General features: G+C 50.4%; 1 protein-coding gene and 1 long non-coding RNA gene across 3 annotated transcripts in view; one reads left to right on the forward strand and one right to left on the reverse strand.

Moving 5' to 3' along the window:
• Nucleotides 1–16,219, forward strand: part of Kcnh1 (potassium voltage-gated channel subfamily H member 1) — a 261,141-nt gene that overhangs the window by 46,066 nt on the left and 198,856 nt on the right. The window lies entirely within an intron of this gene.
• LOC132646516 (uncharacterized) lies at nt 14,932–16,044 on the reverse strand. Its single transcript, XR_009584815.1, has 3 exons — nt 15,855–16,044; nt 15,529–15,734; nt 14,932–15,333 (listed from the first exon to the last, which is right to left on the reverse strand). It is a non-coding gene; the product is annotated as an uncharacterized LOC132646516 (long non-coding RNA).

Genomic DNA, 16,219 nt, shown 5'->3' on the forward strand with positions numbered 1-16,219 from the left:
TTGGTCTTTCTGAGGACCACCACATCGTCTTTCACAGTGGGTGTGCGAATCTACATTTCACTAACACACTGCAGGGTTCACTTTCCTCTCCATTCTCACCAACGCTTCTTATCTTTCATGTTTTAAAAAATATTCTAAGAGGTGATTATAATGATTATATAGTTTTATATAGTAATGTAATCAGATATGATGATGGTTTTAATGTAAACATTTTTTACTTCATTTATTTTATTGTATGTATGTGAACATGAGTGTCCACAGAGTTCAGAAGAGGGTGTCAGCTCCCCTGGAACTGGAGTTGTAGGTAGTTGTGAGTTGCCTGATGTGGGTCTGGGAACCAAACTTAGACCCTCTGTAAGAGCAGCAAGTGATCTTAACTGCTGAGCCACCTCTGCAGCCCCCCTTCGTTTAAATTTGTTAGTTACTGTGAACACATTTCTGTATACTTGAAGCATATATTGGCTGTTCGGGATGCCTTCTTTTGAGAGATGTCTGGGCCTTTTGTTCATTTTCACCTGAGCAGTTTTCTTACTGTGGAGGTTATTCTTTGGACAACATGAACAAACATCTATTCATCCCAGAGACGAAACCAAAAACAGACTAAAGTAACAGTATCAACAAAATCCAACTTGAGAGTAGAGCCTAGTGAATCTGGTCAGCTTCAGGGACTTCCTAAAATTTTTGAGTTGTTTTACTTGCTGAGTCTTGAGCCTTCCCTGAAGACTCAAAAGTTTCAGCTTTCCTTTAGAACATCCAGAGTCTCAATGAGATTCCCTCCCAGGTGGGATGTTTTATCCAGGAGGATTGCTGCTCAGCAGTAGTTCTTTATGTACCTTACATATTTTGAGTGTAAACCCCTTAACAGAAGTTCTGTTTGCAAATAAGCCTCCCTATCCCACAACTATACTGACTGCTGATGCTTTCTAGTTTAATGTTAGTGTGTGTGTGTGTGTGTATTTACATCAAGGTTTTTAAACAAAAATATGGTCCATTTTAATTTTTTTTCCCCTCACATAACATTCAGCTTATTTTCCTCACTTAACATTATTAAGCATTAGGTATATCTTCCAAAGAGTGTGTGTCTCCTTCATTCTCTTTAATGGTTGCATTTCAATCCACAACTGGATTTAGACCATTTCTCTCCTCTCCACTGATAGACATCTAGGTTATCGTTACTTTTTGATGGTCACAGGCAACACCTCATTGTATGTATATCTTTTTATTTCAATTTAGAAACTTTTCAAACTTGCAAAGTAGTAGAGAAAATCTTCCCAAACATTCAGTTACAAATACTGTCTAGAAACTTTTAATATTGACTGTTTCTCACATCAGTCAAAGTGAGGATGAAAACAGGTCAAGTACCCTGTTCCCAAAGGTCACAAGCTTACAAGCTGCGGTCTTCTTCCTATTGATACTTCTCATGCTTGTATAACTTACATGTCTATTAATAAAAATTTATAATAGTTGATATGTGATTTTTATATACTTGGACAAGTAATATACAATGTTACATGGTAAAATTTACACCAACCATTGATTGTTTAAAAAACTTAAAAATTAGTAATACTGCACACTGATAAGAAGTTGCAGAAGCTGTGATTGTCTTGTGCCTGTATCCTGGCTCATCTCATAGCCAGGAGCGTCTTTTACCTGTCCCCAGAACCATCAAAGCCACTGTATGCAACTGCATTCAACATGAAGTCACACCATGAAATTGCAGTGTTGTTAGTTCAATGAAAAAACCATAGTCAGATTTAGTTGGTGTCCCTGTGTGTCCATTTTTGTGTCTGTGTCATTCTGTGCCCCTTTCGTTCCTTCCTTCTACCCTTCCTCTCCTCTTACTTCCTAGCTCTCTTTAATCTCTCTCTCTTCCTCCCCCTTTCTCCTCTCTTCCGTTTTCTCTTTCAGTATTTCATGTTGGGGACTGAACCATAGGTCTTGCACATGTTCAACACTCACTCCATAACTGTACCATAGACACACACACATACATGCACACACACGCACACACGTGCACACACGTGCACACGCACACACACGCACACACGTGCACACACACACACATACATGCGCACACACACATGCACACACACGCACACACACGCACACACGTGCACACACACACGCACACACACGCACACACGTGCACACACACATGCACACACACGCACACACACGCACACACGTGCACACACACACACACATACATGCGCACACACACATGCACACACACGCACACACACGCACACACGTGCACACACACACACACACACACATGCACACACACATGCACACACACGCACACACACGCACACACGTGCACACACACACACACACACACACACACACCACTTTACTAGCTACACCATACCCAACTGTTCTGCTTTATTTCATATATTGACATAATAAAGAGAGAAATCTGCTCTGTTCCCACCATGGAGCACGTGGCTTGATTCATTTTGCTGCAGCCCCATCCCTGTCTCCTGGAAACATTCATTTATTCCTTACCCCATGACTCTGCAGTGTTACACGGATGGTGACACAGTTGTGCCCACTAGCATTCCTTCCAGGTCTGCAGCAGTGGCTTCTCCCTCATCTGTTCTGTGGCTGTGCCACTTTGCATAACATCCACTCACAATAGCAGAATGTGAGTCGTCTCTCTCTCCCTCTTTCATTCTCCCTCCCTCTTTCCTCCTTCCCTCCTCTCCCTCCCTCCCTACCCACCCTCCCTCCTTCCCTTCCCTCCCCTCCCTCCCCCTTCCCTCATCATCCCCTCCCCTCCCTCCTTCCTCCTTCCCTCTTCTCATTCCCTCCCTCCCTCCTTCCCTTCCCTCCCTCCCTCCTTCCCTTCCCTCCCTCCTTCCTCCTTTGCTCCCCTAACTCCCTCCCTGCCATATAAGGCCAGGTTTTGTGTGAAGGTTTTCATTTCTCTTGAGTGACTGTTCATGAATGCATGCACTGTTTTTTTTTTTTATGTCTGTGCATATGTGTAAAAGTACATTTACATATGTAGGAAAGCTGTCAAGCTGCTCTCAGTTGTAGTTAGCCATTCCAACTCCCAGCCCTCCTGTGGCACCCAAGGGCTGCTGTCCTGCGTCCTCACCGGCATTTGGTGTTGCCATTCTTAGATCAAAGCCACTTTACTAAGTACATAATGATGCTATGTCGTGGTGTTCATCTTCATTATACTACTGTCATGTTGAACACCTTTTAAAATGATCTCTTCTTCCAAATGCATATCCTCTGTGTTAAAATGTTGGTTCATTTGATTTCCCATATTTTAATGGGTTCTATTTTTAATCTGCCTTTTAAAAGTGTATGTGTGTATTTGATGTGTGTCCTCTATGTGTGTTCATGTACAGGTGTGGGTGTGTGGGTGCCACTGCTCATTTGTGGAGGTCACAGAACAGTATTGGTCCTCACTTCCTGCCTGCTTGCCACAGCATAAACCAGGGTAGCTGGCCTGGGAGCCTCTAAGGTTCTGCCATTTCAGCCTCTCATTACACCACAGCATGCTGGGATTATACACGTGCGCTACACACGCTACACACCCAGCCTTTAAGTGGGCTCTGAGAGCCCAAACTCCAGCCCTCAAGCTTTTGTGGCGGGCATCTCCCAGCCCTGTCTTAGTGGCGGGCATCTCCCAGCCCTGTCTTAGTGGCGGGCATCTCCCAGCCCTGTCTTAGGGGTGGGCATCTCCCCAGCCCTGTCTTAGTGGCGGGCATCCCCCAGCCCTGTCTTAGTGGCGGGCATCTCCCAGCCCTGTCTTTGGCTCTGGGGAAGAAGTGTGTGTTTGCTATCACACTGGAAACGTGTGAAGACCATCCGCCTTCCACGTTGCTGTGGCCACTTGGCACGGTTAGCGTTCTAAAGTTTTTGCAATCTGGGGAATAACAGTATTTCATTTGGGTTTCAGCTGGCGTAAATGAAGTCGAGGTTTGACTTCTTCAGTGTTTGTTAGCCTTTCAGATCCTTCGTCTGTGTACTCCTTCCTTGTGTTCTCTGCCTACTTTGCTGCTGGATGACTCCTCTTCCCTGGCGGACTGCTCATCTTGCTGGTAGTTTTAATGTGAGCATTTCTTTTGTTTTTGACGACTGTAATACAGTCACACTACTCCCTTTTCCATTCCCCCTCCAAGCCCTTCCGTGTATGCCACCTTGCTCTCTTCCAAACTCATGGCTTCTTTCTCAGCAGCTGTTGTTACATACATAGCTGCGGGTTGTGCACATATGTTCCTAAATATGAATGCAACCTGCTCAATCTGTATAGTGTCACGGGGTGTTTATGTTCAGCGCTGACTCTTCGCTATTGGATAACCAATTGGTGTGCTCTTCCCGGGGGAGGCTGTTTATCCCGCTATCAACATTCTTTAGTTCCCGTAGTTCTTGTGCAGGATTAAGGTCTCACGAGCATTCCCTATCTAGTTACCGTGTCAATCGGTGTCCTCCTTGTTCAGCTAATGTTTAGGCCTCCATGTTGGTTGGATTTTATGCATGTGGCTTCTGCCATTCCCAGAAGACACAATCTCACAGCCAGCTCCCTGTTTTTCTGGCTCTTAGAGTCTCTCCCCCCATCGTTAGCAAAGATCCCTGAGCCTTCGGCATAAAAGATGTGTTGTAGATGTATCAGTTGGGACTGGGTTCTACAACTCTGCCCTTTGATTGCTTGTCATTTTCCGAAATGGTCTCCATCTGTTGCAAAGAGAAGTTTCCTTGACGAGAGGCGAGGACCACACTTATCTGTGGGTGTAGCATGTTGTTAGAGATTATCTGGTTCAGTAAAATGGCTGCTGTAGGTTCTCCTCCAAGACCTATGACCTCACCAGCCTTGGTGGTTGGCTAGCTTTCCAGTACCAAGCATGCTTTCTCTTTTGTTAAGTTGGCCTTATGTACAATCAGAGAACTGTTGGTTACCACCAAGGTATACGCACTGCTGCTACACCCTTAGGGTTGTCTTGTTGTTGTAGTTCATGGATGTCATTGCTGGGTAGAACTATTGGTTGTTTCCCTCCTTTGGAAACATGGAGCCTTCTAGATAGTTGTCTTTTATATGTATAAGATTTCTGCCTAAATTTTTATTGTCCTTAATATTATGCCTGATTCTTTTGAGTCAGTATTTTCTTTGGATATTTTCCCATCTTTTTTTGTAAGTCTTCAGTCTCTTGGTTTTCTTGCTTTCAGCAAAGTGCATCTGCCTCAGAAACGTCTTAGTCACACACAGGGCGTAGTCTGCACATCACACCAATACTCTGCAAGCAAGGTATCAGCTGTGCTATGCTGGCATGAGTGTTACCTCAACAGTGGATGAAGTAGGAATCACCTGTGTATCATGGGAAGTAGGGGCACGGAGTGGTGAGGAGCCTTGCCGTTAGTAAGTGGGAGAACCAGCTTTGGACCCCGACTCCTCTGTGATGATGTCTACGCTCTTGTCACTGCTTATGCCTTTGCTATTTCAGACATGTTCATACTTCTTTGGGGCCTATGATTTAGTGGTTTCTTTTTCTACCCTGTCTTAAAACCAAAACCGTAACAGTGTTTTGCTCATCACTAACGTCTTGTCCTTGTCACTGCTTTAGAAGTGCCTCCTCCTCTCACGTTGTTTAATTTCCTCACTTTGAGCTTGTCCCCAGTGATGCCTCTTTGGTGGCGGTCCCTTGGTCCCCAGGAGATGTAACAGCAGAGGCCGTGGCTCTGAGCTCATTATAGGAAGCTGCTTTGTCTGGTTCTGACCGACTCTTCTCTGAAGACTTCGGCTCAAGTCTTGGGAAGGGTTCTAGTTTTGATTCTCCACTGTGTTTGGCACAGACACTCCAGCTTTCCATAGCATCAGACTCCGGTGACTCTTTCCTTTTCACTACCTGAAGCACGGGAGAGGGCCTAGGTACAGTCTCTCTGTACACACAGTTCCGCAAGCACTTGGCTTTCCCTCCTTTGAGCAGTGTTAGTCCTGGTCACTGTTATGCTCCTGCTTCCCAAGTTAGAGTCATACATTTGTTATTTATTAATATTTATTAACCAGTGTTTTGGTGTTTCTGTAAAAACAAATAGCTTGCTCAACTTTACTCCGGCAATCTGCCTGTTGGTTCTCTGAACACTGATGCTGGTGTCAGTGTGCGAGGCAGCTAGTGTCAGAGTCAGGGATCAGTTAACTTGGACAGGGCCTTGGAAGCTCACCATCAAGGTCAGACTCGGTGACAAAGGCTGGCATTCCTTTCCTCACCATTGCCTGCTCAGTGCTGTCAGACGCTTTGCTTAAGATTAACATTTGAAATTCATTTTAAATGAAAGCTGTTTATCTCCTGTGAAGTGCACAAGAGCGAGGAGATGAAAGCAGATGTGATGAAGGTGCCTTCTAGGGCTTTCAGTGGGGCTTGTCTGAGGGTGTTGGGAGCACGTTTATCATCTAACAGTTTCCTCTGAGAGAAAAACATCCATCCCGTGGGACCCTCCTTAAGGTGAATAACTCAAAGTAGTTCCAGGAAGTTCCTGAAACTGACCAGATCCACTAGATCCCTCTCTGCCAGAATAAGCATAAAATCTGAGTCGGTGTCAGATGGAAGGAAGCGGAGCTGCGAATAGTCAAACCCAGTGTTTGAGTGTTTCAGGTTCTCCCAGGTCACCCATGCTGGAGTAGATCTTGTGATACAGCTATCCTTGAGTCAGTTCGGCTCTTGTAAGTCACCCCAAGTTAGCTTTGGGTGGTGTCTGCGCTTTGGTCTGTCATGGATCCCTAGCCGGGTGAGTAGACGTGTGTTGCGTCTCCCCAGGAAGTCTTGTCACACAGCACAGCTCCAGCTGGCTGCACAGGTGCTCAGAACCACAGTGGATGCAGCTTTGTCTGTGAATGCACGGGTCAGGCTTGTTCTTCACCCCCCCCTGCTTCTGACTGACGTTCAGGCTGAAGCCAGCTGGGGCCTTTCCTTCCATGGTCCCGGCCTGTGTCACAGGGGAGGGTGCCAGGATTCATGTGCGTCAAAATGTCCACCCTTTCCTTGAAACACACTGTGCTTCTTCTCAGACACGTGTGTGGAGGCCGGAGGTTGGTGCCTCGCCTCTCTCGATCACTTTTCATCATGTCTTCTGAGGTATCGTTCGCAGGGCCTGGAGGTCACTGATGTGGTGAGGCTGGTTGGACAGTCATCCCTGGGGCCTCCTGGCTGTGCCTCCCTAGTGTTGGGATTGTAGCATTTAGGCTCTCATGTTTACCGTGCAACAACACTTGGCCAACTCGGCCGCCTCCCCAGCCCTGGAGCTCACTTTGCTTGTTATAACGACATTTTTGGACAGGGTCAGCGTAGGTTTATTAAGGGAAGTTGGGGAAGAACTCCCGAGAGTGGGAGGAGCTCCAGGGACCCCCATGAGTCTTTGGAACGAATCCTTGCTGTCTGCATGTGGCTGCAAGCTGTGCCTGGCTCATGGGCCATTCGATGTTTTCACTGGTGAGCTTAGGAATGGCCACGCCGTGGAGGTGAGCTTGGCAGTGGCTGTGGCAAAGCCTTCCTTCTGACCCTGACGGGGGCTTGTGCAGTGGGTTCACTCTGCTCGTGGGCCCCTGAGATCCCTCAGATCTGGGGGGAGCCTGCCCTTCTCTGGGATTGCTTCCTGGACATAATGTTGTATTTTCACTCACTTTGCTCTCTACAGTCAGAAGGGGAGACTATAAAGGTCAGTGGAACCAGGGGTCAAATCTGCACTTAAATTTGGTGGAAAAGCCATAAAAACCTGCTGACACCAGCCTCGGGGGTTCCTGCAGCACTCCCCTCTCTTTCCTCCTCCTCTTCTGGTGGAGAGGGGTGACGTAGTGGAAAAAGAAGGAAACGTGGAGTCAGGCTGACCCGGTCCTCCCGCCCCTCCGTGGCCGACCAGGGGACTGAAAGGTGGTTTATCTTTGTCAGTCCTCCTGAGTCCTCCAGCCCCCATGACCTCACGGGCCCTGAGCGATGCTCGTGGGGATTTGTGGCGGTGTAAAAGACAGGCCTGAGAGGGCTGCACACTGGTGTTTTCACATCTTCTCGCATCTTTCGGCGAATGTGAACTTTATGCGGCGGCTCGCGCTGAAGTCACTCTTGTGCTCTGCCTCCCACGCCCACTCTCGGTGTCCGCCCGTGCCTCAGTCTCCTCAGGCTGTTCTCTGGGCCTGGGAGCCCGGCCTCCTCAGCCGACATGGCTCACGTCGCCTCTCAGTACGGACTCTCCCCTCATCCTGCCTCCCTCTGTGCAGAAGCCGTGCTCCCTGTCCACCCCAGGCTGGCGGTGTGCTCTCTCGGAGCCTGAGTGTGAGTGACACACTCGGGAGGTGTGCTCTTCTCTGTCTACCTTCCGCAGTGGAGGAGGGACTGGCAGGCAGGGCCCTGTTTCTCTGCCCGTACCCTCACGGCCACAGGGAGGTGGCTGGGGGGAGCATGAGGATCTAAGGTCAAAGGTAGAAACTCATGCTTCCTTGTGACCCCTTCCCAAGGAGCAGAGCCGGGCAGATGACTCCTGGGGTTTGCTGGCCCCCTGGGGGGTGGGTCAGTGAGCTGCGGTCACCAAAGATCCTGCATCAGCGAGCAAATAGCAGTGAAAACCAAACCTAGACAAGAAATGGTATTTGAGGCTGTGCTCCACAGGCATATGCACACGCATGCACCCACATGGATACATATACACACAAGCGCATGCATGTGTAACGCACACACTCACATAAACACACACACACAGACACACCAAATAGACACGTGCCGCAGTGCTGAAGTCTGCTCAGTGCCTGGTAAATGTGTGTTATATGGCAAAGGCAGAAAAGCAAAGTCCCCAGTCTGCTGGTTTGCGCTACACAAATCCTTCTCTCCTGTGATGAGAAGTGTGTGTCGCTGTGCACAGAGGGCGGTGGTTTGTGGGTGATTCCGCCAAGGTGTAGTAGCTGACCTAGGTACCTGAACTCGCAGCCACCCTGAAGTGTACCTGAGGTTTGCAGAACAGTGTGCCAGGAATGCTGCTGAGAGCCAGGTGAAATGGGCAGAGACCGAGGCTGCCGCGCAGTTATGCCTGACCCTCAGGGTTTGGTGTGTGAGGCTTCCCACGCTGCCAATCAGCCCTGTGGCATGAGTAATGCCCCAGTCGCTTCCTCTGCTTTCAGCTCTTCCGTTAAAGAGCAAGTGCACTGCGGCAGACCCTAAGAATAGCACCTGCCCGGTTTGTGGAGAAGGTGTTCACAGCAGGAGGGAACCTGCCTTTACAGCTGAAGCCCCAGCCTGGCTTCCCCTGTGACCCAGCCCTCCCCTCCCCGCAGCGTGCCCAGCGTGCCGGCGCCCAGCAGTCTCTGTTCCTTTCGGCGTGTGGGAGAGTTTGCTCTCTCACTCCAGTCATGCCCCCCCTCCCCCGGGCCAGCTGAGGCGCTTTGTGCTCCACCTGACTCGGGTGCTGCTGCTTGCCGGGCTGTGAGAGGACCCCCCCGGGAAGGACCGCGTGCCGGTGCCTCTCTCCCCTGGGGGTCTGAAGGAGCCTCACGGCAGACCTGTGTGTGTGCCAACCACTCGCCGTGTGTCCCAGCCTTCAGCCTAGGGTGGTCCAGGCCTTTCACTACTCTGCTGCCCCATCGGCTTCACAGACCGTCAGTGTCCTGAGTTGGTGTCCTGTGTGGAGAATTGTCGCCTGTGTGCCATGACCTCGTCAAGCTCCACTCTGCCCTAATCCAACCTTCTGTCAGGACTGTGCTCTCCAGTGCTGAGGACAGTAGAAATCGCCCTCAGGCTTCAGCCGCGCTGAGCGCTGCCTGCCCCTAACTTGTGGACCCTTACACACAATCAGAAATGCCCTTGTGGGCGTCTGCCTTGTGGCCCATCTCTAGGGGAGGGCCCAGCCACCTAGCAGCCAAGCTCATCTCCACCCGGCTCTGCTCTCTGCACTCGGTTCACCTCTCGTGGCGTGGTATTTAGTTCTCTTTATACATCTCTGTTCTAAAGCACCAGTTCCTTGGGGACAGCTTCTCATGGCCAAGTGACCATCACACATCTACTCAGTGGCTGAATTTATTAGACTAGAAGGTCCGTAGATCCGTAGGATTCCTTTGTCCCTGATCTAAATCAGCTTTGTCTGCCCTGTTGCATTTCTGCAGTGACCCCTGGTTCTTGAGGAAGTGGAGAGCCTTCTGCACTGCTGCAGTTTAAGCTGGAAGGATGTATTTCCAGAGGATTCCACACACCATGAACTGGCTGTGGGAAGGTCCTTGATAATCACTCAGGATCTCCTGAACAGTGTTTTTCTTGGTTGCCTGACACACTAGTTTCTGAACACTTCTTCATTCACACAGCCACATCCCAGCAGCTCTCGTCTGCTTTGATCTGCGTGGCTCTGATCTGTGGCCTAGTTTTATTGTTCAGATAGGGAAACCGAGGCCTGGAGAGCTTGCCTGGCTGAGACTGATCTGGAGGGTTCCTGGCTGAGGATTGGCGTGCGTCAGCTGTGGGGTGACCTCCTGGCTGTGTTTGCAGCTCTGCCTCAAGTGGTGCCCATGCTCCTCCCTCATCCCCCCTCCCCTGTGCTCCTTCCTCATCCTCTCCCCTGTCCTTCAATGTCACTGTCTCTCACACATGCTCACAAGACATTCTTGCCAGCAGCGTACACTTTTAATCCAAATGTGCACATTTTTTCCATTACTAATCCACTTTTGAGCATGTGTTAAGCCCAATTTAGGATGGTCCTGCACCTCAATTTAGGGCTGTGTGGCCCAGGATGCTGACCACTGACCAGCTGTGGTAACTGAGCAAAGGGGGTGTGGGGTCCCTCAACTGAAAGATATCATCAATGTGAAACAAGCATGATTTTAGTGTGAAAGAATGTAAGATAAATTTTACTAGTCATATGTTGACTTAGGGTTGAGATGATATTTGGGATATACCAAGTGATTAGAATGAATGTTTTTATAATTTTGTCTGTTTTCTTTTCTTTTCTTTCTTTCTTTTTTTTTTTTTTATGTGGCAACTAGGACATGTAAACTGCATGACAATCCCGCCTGTGGCTTAGGTGGTTTTCCACTGGCTCTTGGTGCTTTCATTGGTGGGGTTTTGAAATTCCCCTTTAGACCTGGGTTTCTGTGTTAGCTTCTCCGTTGAATCAGTTTCATGTTTTTCCTCCATGAAATAATGCTTCTTTGTTTATAAAATGAAAACAAATTTGTACTTATATGACCCAATAATGACTAAATTGTAATACAGTATACAACCCAGACCCTGGCTTGGGGGCTAAAGCATTGGAAAGATCGCCCTGGAGTTCACCTTGCTGCTGGCCGTGCAACTTAAAACTTTTTGGTTTGGGACAAATCAGTCTACTATTTTACATCTAGATTTCAGTCACAGCGAGTCCCGGGATCTGCCCTGTGTCCGTAGCTCACTATACTGAATCGCGCGCTTGAAAGTTTCCAGAGAGGATGGAGCCTGGGATGAAGTGAGGATGAGTGGATCCCTAGTCAGGCGTGTTTGAAGACAAAGGCAGCAACGCTTCCTCACTGAGCAGTTCCCGGGAAGGGAGAGCCGGTCCTGGGCGGAGAGCGGAGAGGACGCCAGGCCGCAGGGGTCCAGGGAGAAGCTGGGCGGGAGAGACGGCTCAGGGACAAAGTGGCTGTCGTGCAAGAGTGTGGATCCCCACACCCGACGCAAACGCTGGGCAGGCGGAGTACCCATAGTGCAGCCCTCAGGAGGCGGAGGCCGAGGGGCCCCGGGGCCAACTGGTGAGCTCTGGTTAAACCGAGAGACCCTGCCTCAAAGTGGAGAGCCATTGAGGGAAACTGCACAAACTCTGGACTCCATGTGCATTCACATCTGTGTACAGCCATCCTGCACACATGAACATGCACACTTGAACACACACACACACACACACACACACCTTTAAACAACAGAGAAGAGAAAAAAATCTCTAAAATGCCTGTGTGAGAGAGAAGAGAGATAATGAGGGAATCTAATATTCTTGGCCACAGGGAAGTGGCTGGTGACCTCGAAAGTCCCTGGAGACCGCTCAGGTAAGGTATGAGGCCGGCACTTGCCGGCAAAAAGTGAGGACACTGACTTCTCTTTTGAAAAGTCTGGCTCCGAAGGGGAGCAGCAAGAAAAGGTTGATTTGTGTCTAAAGAAGGGATGGGAAGAACTGTGCCTACAGAGAAGTTTAGGGGAAGAACTGAGGGGCATGGTGGGAGGGTGTAGGGGTTAAACAACGGAGCAGGTGGAGACTGAGGCCCCTGACAGCTGAGGGTTGGCCTCTGACAGCACGCGGGGGTGGGCTGGTTTGTTGACCAAAACCATGAGCGAGAGCTAGCTAAAGGCTAAAGAGCTTAGAGTGGGACACAAAAGTGTCACAGCCACTCTGCGTGGGTTGGTGACATGGAAGGGGACAGACTCAGGCCACCCTAGCTGGTTTGGGGCAGTTGGTTTCAGCTGTTAATTTGCCGCAGCCTGTAATCAGCCAGGACGAGACTGTGGGTGAGGAACGCTGTAGCCAGGGTGGTGCGTCTGCGGGAGACTGCCTGCTTCCCCGCGGTTCCCGGGCAGAGGGTCTCGTCAGGCGAGGCTGGGCTGGAAGAGAGCCAGCGGGCAGCGTGGGTGCGTTTGCGTCTTCCCGCCCTTGGCTGTGGATGAGGCGGCCCCTGCTGCCTGGAATGCCCGTTACCTTGATGTCTGTGCCAGGTGGGCCTGCAACCGGGGATTGGGCTGGCCAGCCTCGTGAGCCCTTTTGCCCCCGGGTCACTTTTGGTCAGGTATTTTTCAGCAGCATAAATGGACAAGGAACTCACTGGGACGTTCGGGAGAGGGGCCTTCCTCAGAGTGGCAACTTCCCTGGGAGCCAGGGTTTCTTAGATGACAGGGTGACAGGTCACCTAAGCCAAACCAGTCAGAGCTGGCTCGCAGCAGAAGAGGAATGTGGAGTCAGGGGCAGGATTTTGTTACTGTCCTTGCTGCTGCGTGCAGTAGGGCTGCGAGCAAACCATTTACCTTTTTCATGTTTCCCAGCCTGCCTTTCTGTGTCCTGGGGCTTTGGGTAGAGGACAGTGTGTCACTGTGGTGCTCGAGGTGCCGGTACACTGGAGTGGTGGTGAGGCCTGGCTCCCACCCCCACCTCTCTGCTCACTCAGCCTGGGTGAGTCAGGCTGAGTCACTTATGCTGAGCCTCTGCCTCCCTTCCAGACTGCTCTCACAGGCCACTGTGAGGATTTAAAGATGCAGCAGAGGACTTGGCGATGCAGAGTGCGAGAGAAGCGTGACAGTCCAGCCGATTTCCCTGTGGGATCAGAGCCACTGGGAGCTCTCCAGGCTGCGCCCTACAGGCCGGAGGAGAGTCTCTGGGTGGCTGTTTCATAGAGGGATCGAGCAGGGACGGGCCCACCCTTAGGAAGTAGGTGGGTAGGTTATGTCAGCTTGAAACAAGCGGCAGTCCTCTGAGAGGAGGGTGCCCTCAGTTGGGAAGATGCCTCCGCAACACCCTGCCGTGGTAGGCACGAAGGACATTTTCTTAGTAATCTGTGAGGGAGGCCTCACACCTCCTTGTGCTGCCGTTCCCGGACTGCTTGGCCCGGGCTCTGTGAGAGAGCAGCCCCTCCACGGCCTCTGCATCAGCTCTGGCCTCCCCAGCCTGCCCTGTCTGGGCTCCCGTCCTGGCTGCCTTTGATGACGAGCAGGGATGAGGAAGTGGGAGCCAGCTGCTCTCCCACTGTTTCACCACAGCGCTGGTCACGCTAACGTTGTCCACACAACCCTCTGTGCACAGAGCACTGAGCAGGGAGAGAGGACTCTTAGAGCCTGGCAATGTCCGTATCAGACCTGCTGTGACTGTGAGCCCAAATCTGGCCCTTTGGAGGTTATCAGCCCCTGTCTCTGTGTCTCTCACTGTGTCTCTGTCTCTCTGTGTCTGTCTCAGTGTGTGTTGTATGTGTGTGTGTCTGGAGGTCAACCTCAGTTGTCATTCCTAAAGTACTGTCCACTTTTTTTCTGAGAGGCTCTCCCTGGCTTGGTTCTGAGAAGGCAAGGCTGGCTGGCCAGCAAGCATCAGCGATCTCCTTGTCTTCTTGAGTGTTGGGGTCACATGATGGGCCTCCCGGCTTGACTTCTCTGAGGGTTTGGGGCTCTGAACTTAGGTCCTCAGGCTGTGCACATGATGTCCTCCTGTGCCCCCAGCCCCCGTCAACCCCATTCCAGATCAGGACACACAAACGGGCTGGTGAGGCGAGGCTTCCTGTTCTGCTGACTTTCTCTGGAGGAGAGTGCTCACGGGGATCTTTCCTGATCAATAAGGATAATCAGTCATTTGTCGCTTATTTACTGTAAAGGATGACAGCAGACAGAGAGCTTACTGGATGCAGAATGGTCTCTTGGTCAGGAAATTTTCTTAAGAGTATTGATTTTCTGTAAATAAAGTGCCTGCTCTGCAGAGTTCCACGTTATTTCTGTTTTGACGATGTCATGATGACGCTAGGGGTCCACTGAGTGACAGATGCAGGGGCAGAACCCTGCTCGCTCGGCAGATGTTTCACTGTTGCTCAGCAGTTAAGTGCTTTCAGGCCGCAGGAACCCGGGAGGCAGCTGATGGGCAGTTCAGGGTACCCTGCTCCAGCCTCAGGAGGGAGAGACAGGGGTGGGGGGTAGGGGGCGGGGATGGGGGTAGGGGGCGGGGATGGGGTAGGGGGCGGGGATGGGGGTAGGGGGCGGGGATGGGGGTGGCGGAAACCAGCCGTTGATGTGGGCGCTGCCTGTGACAGAGAGACCCTGCCTCAGTGGATGAGGTGGAAGATCTAGCAAGGTTGATTCCTAATGTCAGCCTTGGATCTCCACAGCTACATTACCCTCACGTGTGCATACATACCCAGGCAAAAACATGCACACACGTGTGCAAATCATACACACATGAAAATGGACAAAAGAAAAAGTTGTGGCATTGACACCAGCTTCTAGTGTGCTGGTCCGTGGTTAAAGCGTGAGCGGCTGACCCTCTGAGGTAGGACAGGGACCTGAATACAGTTCTCCGTCCACCCTCCCGCTTGCCTGGCGCCTTCTCTGGTTTCTCTTGAGACCTCATGTCCCGCTAGCTGCAGCTGGAGAATGTGCTCAGCCTTGCACTATGGGGAGGCTCAGGCCTCACTCAGACAGGGCCCGAGAGCGCCCTGGGGAGACTCAGTATGCAAAGCCCACTTGGAAATAACTGTGGGTTTTACCAGTGTGTCACAGGCGTGGGCTCGTCTCTCAGGAAGGACATCTCTTCCAGAGGGTTGGTGCCCCATCGTTAGGGTGCTGTCGGGGCTCTGCAGCACGTGCTGCCTGCTGGCATGTTCTTCAGTGTTCTGGCTGAGTAGTGCATTGTCCAGACCGCGTCCTGAAAAAACACCACAAACCCTGAAACCTCATCTCCCTCCTCACCTGCCTCTCCCTTGGCTGGATTTACGGAGCACTTTCCTCATAACAATCTAGTTCACCTGCATTTGCTTGGTATTTAAAAACTAAAGTTACTTGAGATAACTGAATATTCACACAGTTCTGGATAATAGACCCAGTGAGCCCACACACACACCTGCTTCTCCTCTCGTTCCTTCTTCAGCCCCGGCAGCCGTTTGTGCTGTTTTCATAATTGCATCATCTCAATATGTCATACGGGAATCGTAAACCTGTAGTGAAGACTGGCAAGGTGCCTGCCTCCCGCCAACCCTCAGAACAGGAGTGAAAATGCTGGTGTGTACGGAACATCCATCCGGATACTCAGAGATGAAGAGAGCCTATCTGAAAATGAAAACAAAGCACACACACACATGAATACACATTCACATATGTGCACAGAAGGTATGACACATAAATTACAAACCCGAGAGTTTTTCGCTCTGAGAGTCAGGCAGGTAATACCTCTGTCTCTAACGAAGAGTTTCCTGGGACAGATGTGTTAGCCTTTGCTTCACCTGTGTCCATTGAAGGCTCCCGGGGGTATTGTTGTTTTTAAGCAAAAATCCCAAATGGGCTCAGGAACCTGATCTTGGGGTGAAAGTCTACTGTCCCAGAGAGTCAAAGAAAACATGCAGCTGACCTTCCTACTCGGCCAACAGCCCAGAATGAAAAAAAAAAACAAAAAACGAAAAACAAAAAAACAAAAAAACCTTCTCCTTCTCCATGCTGACTTAAAAGCCATTCAATCTCAATGTCCCTCCTTTCCCTCCTTTCTACTTCCTGCGTGTCTCTCTATCTGCCCTCCAGACCTCCTCTCTCTCTGTCTC

This window comes from Meriones unguiculatus, chromosome 11 (assembly GCF_030254825.1).
Source record: "Meriones unguiculatus strain TT.TT164.6M chromosome 11, Bangor_MerUng_6.1, whole genome shotgun sequence".
Taxonomy (NCBI): domain Eukaryota; kingdom Metazoa; phylum Chordata; class Mammalia; order Rodentia; family Muridae; genus Meriones; species Meriones unguiculatus.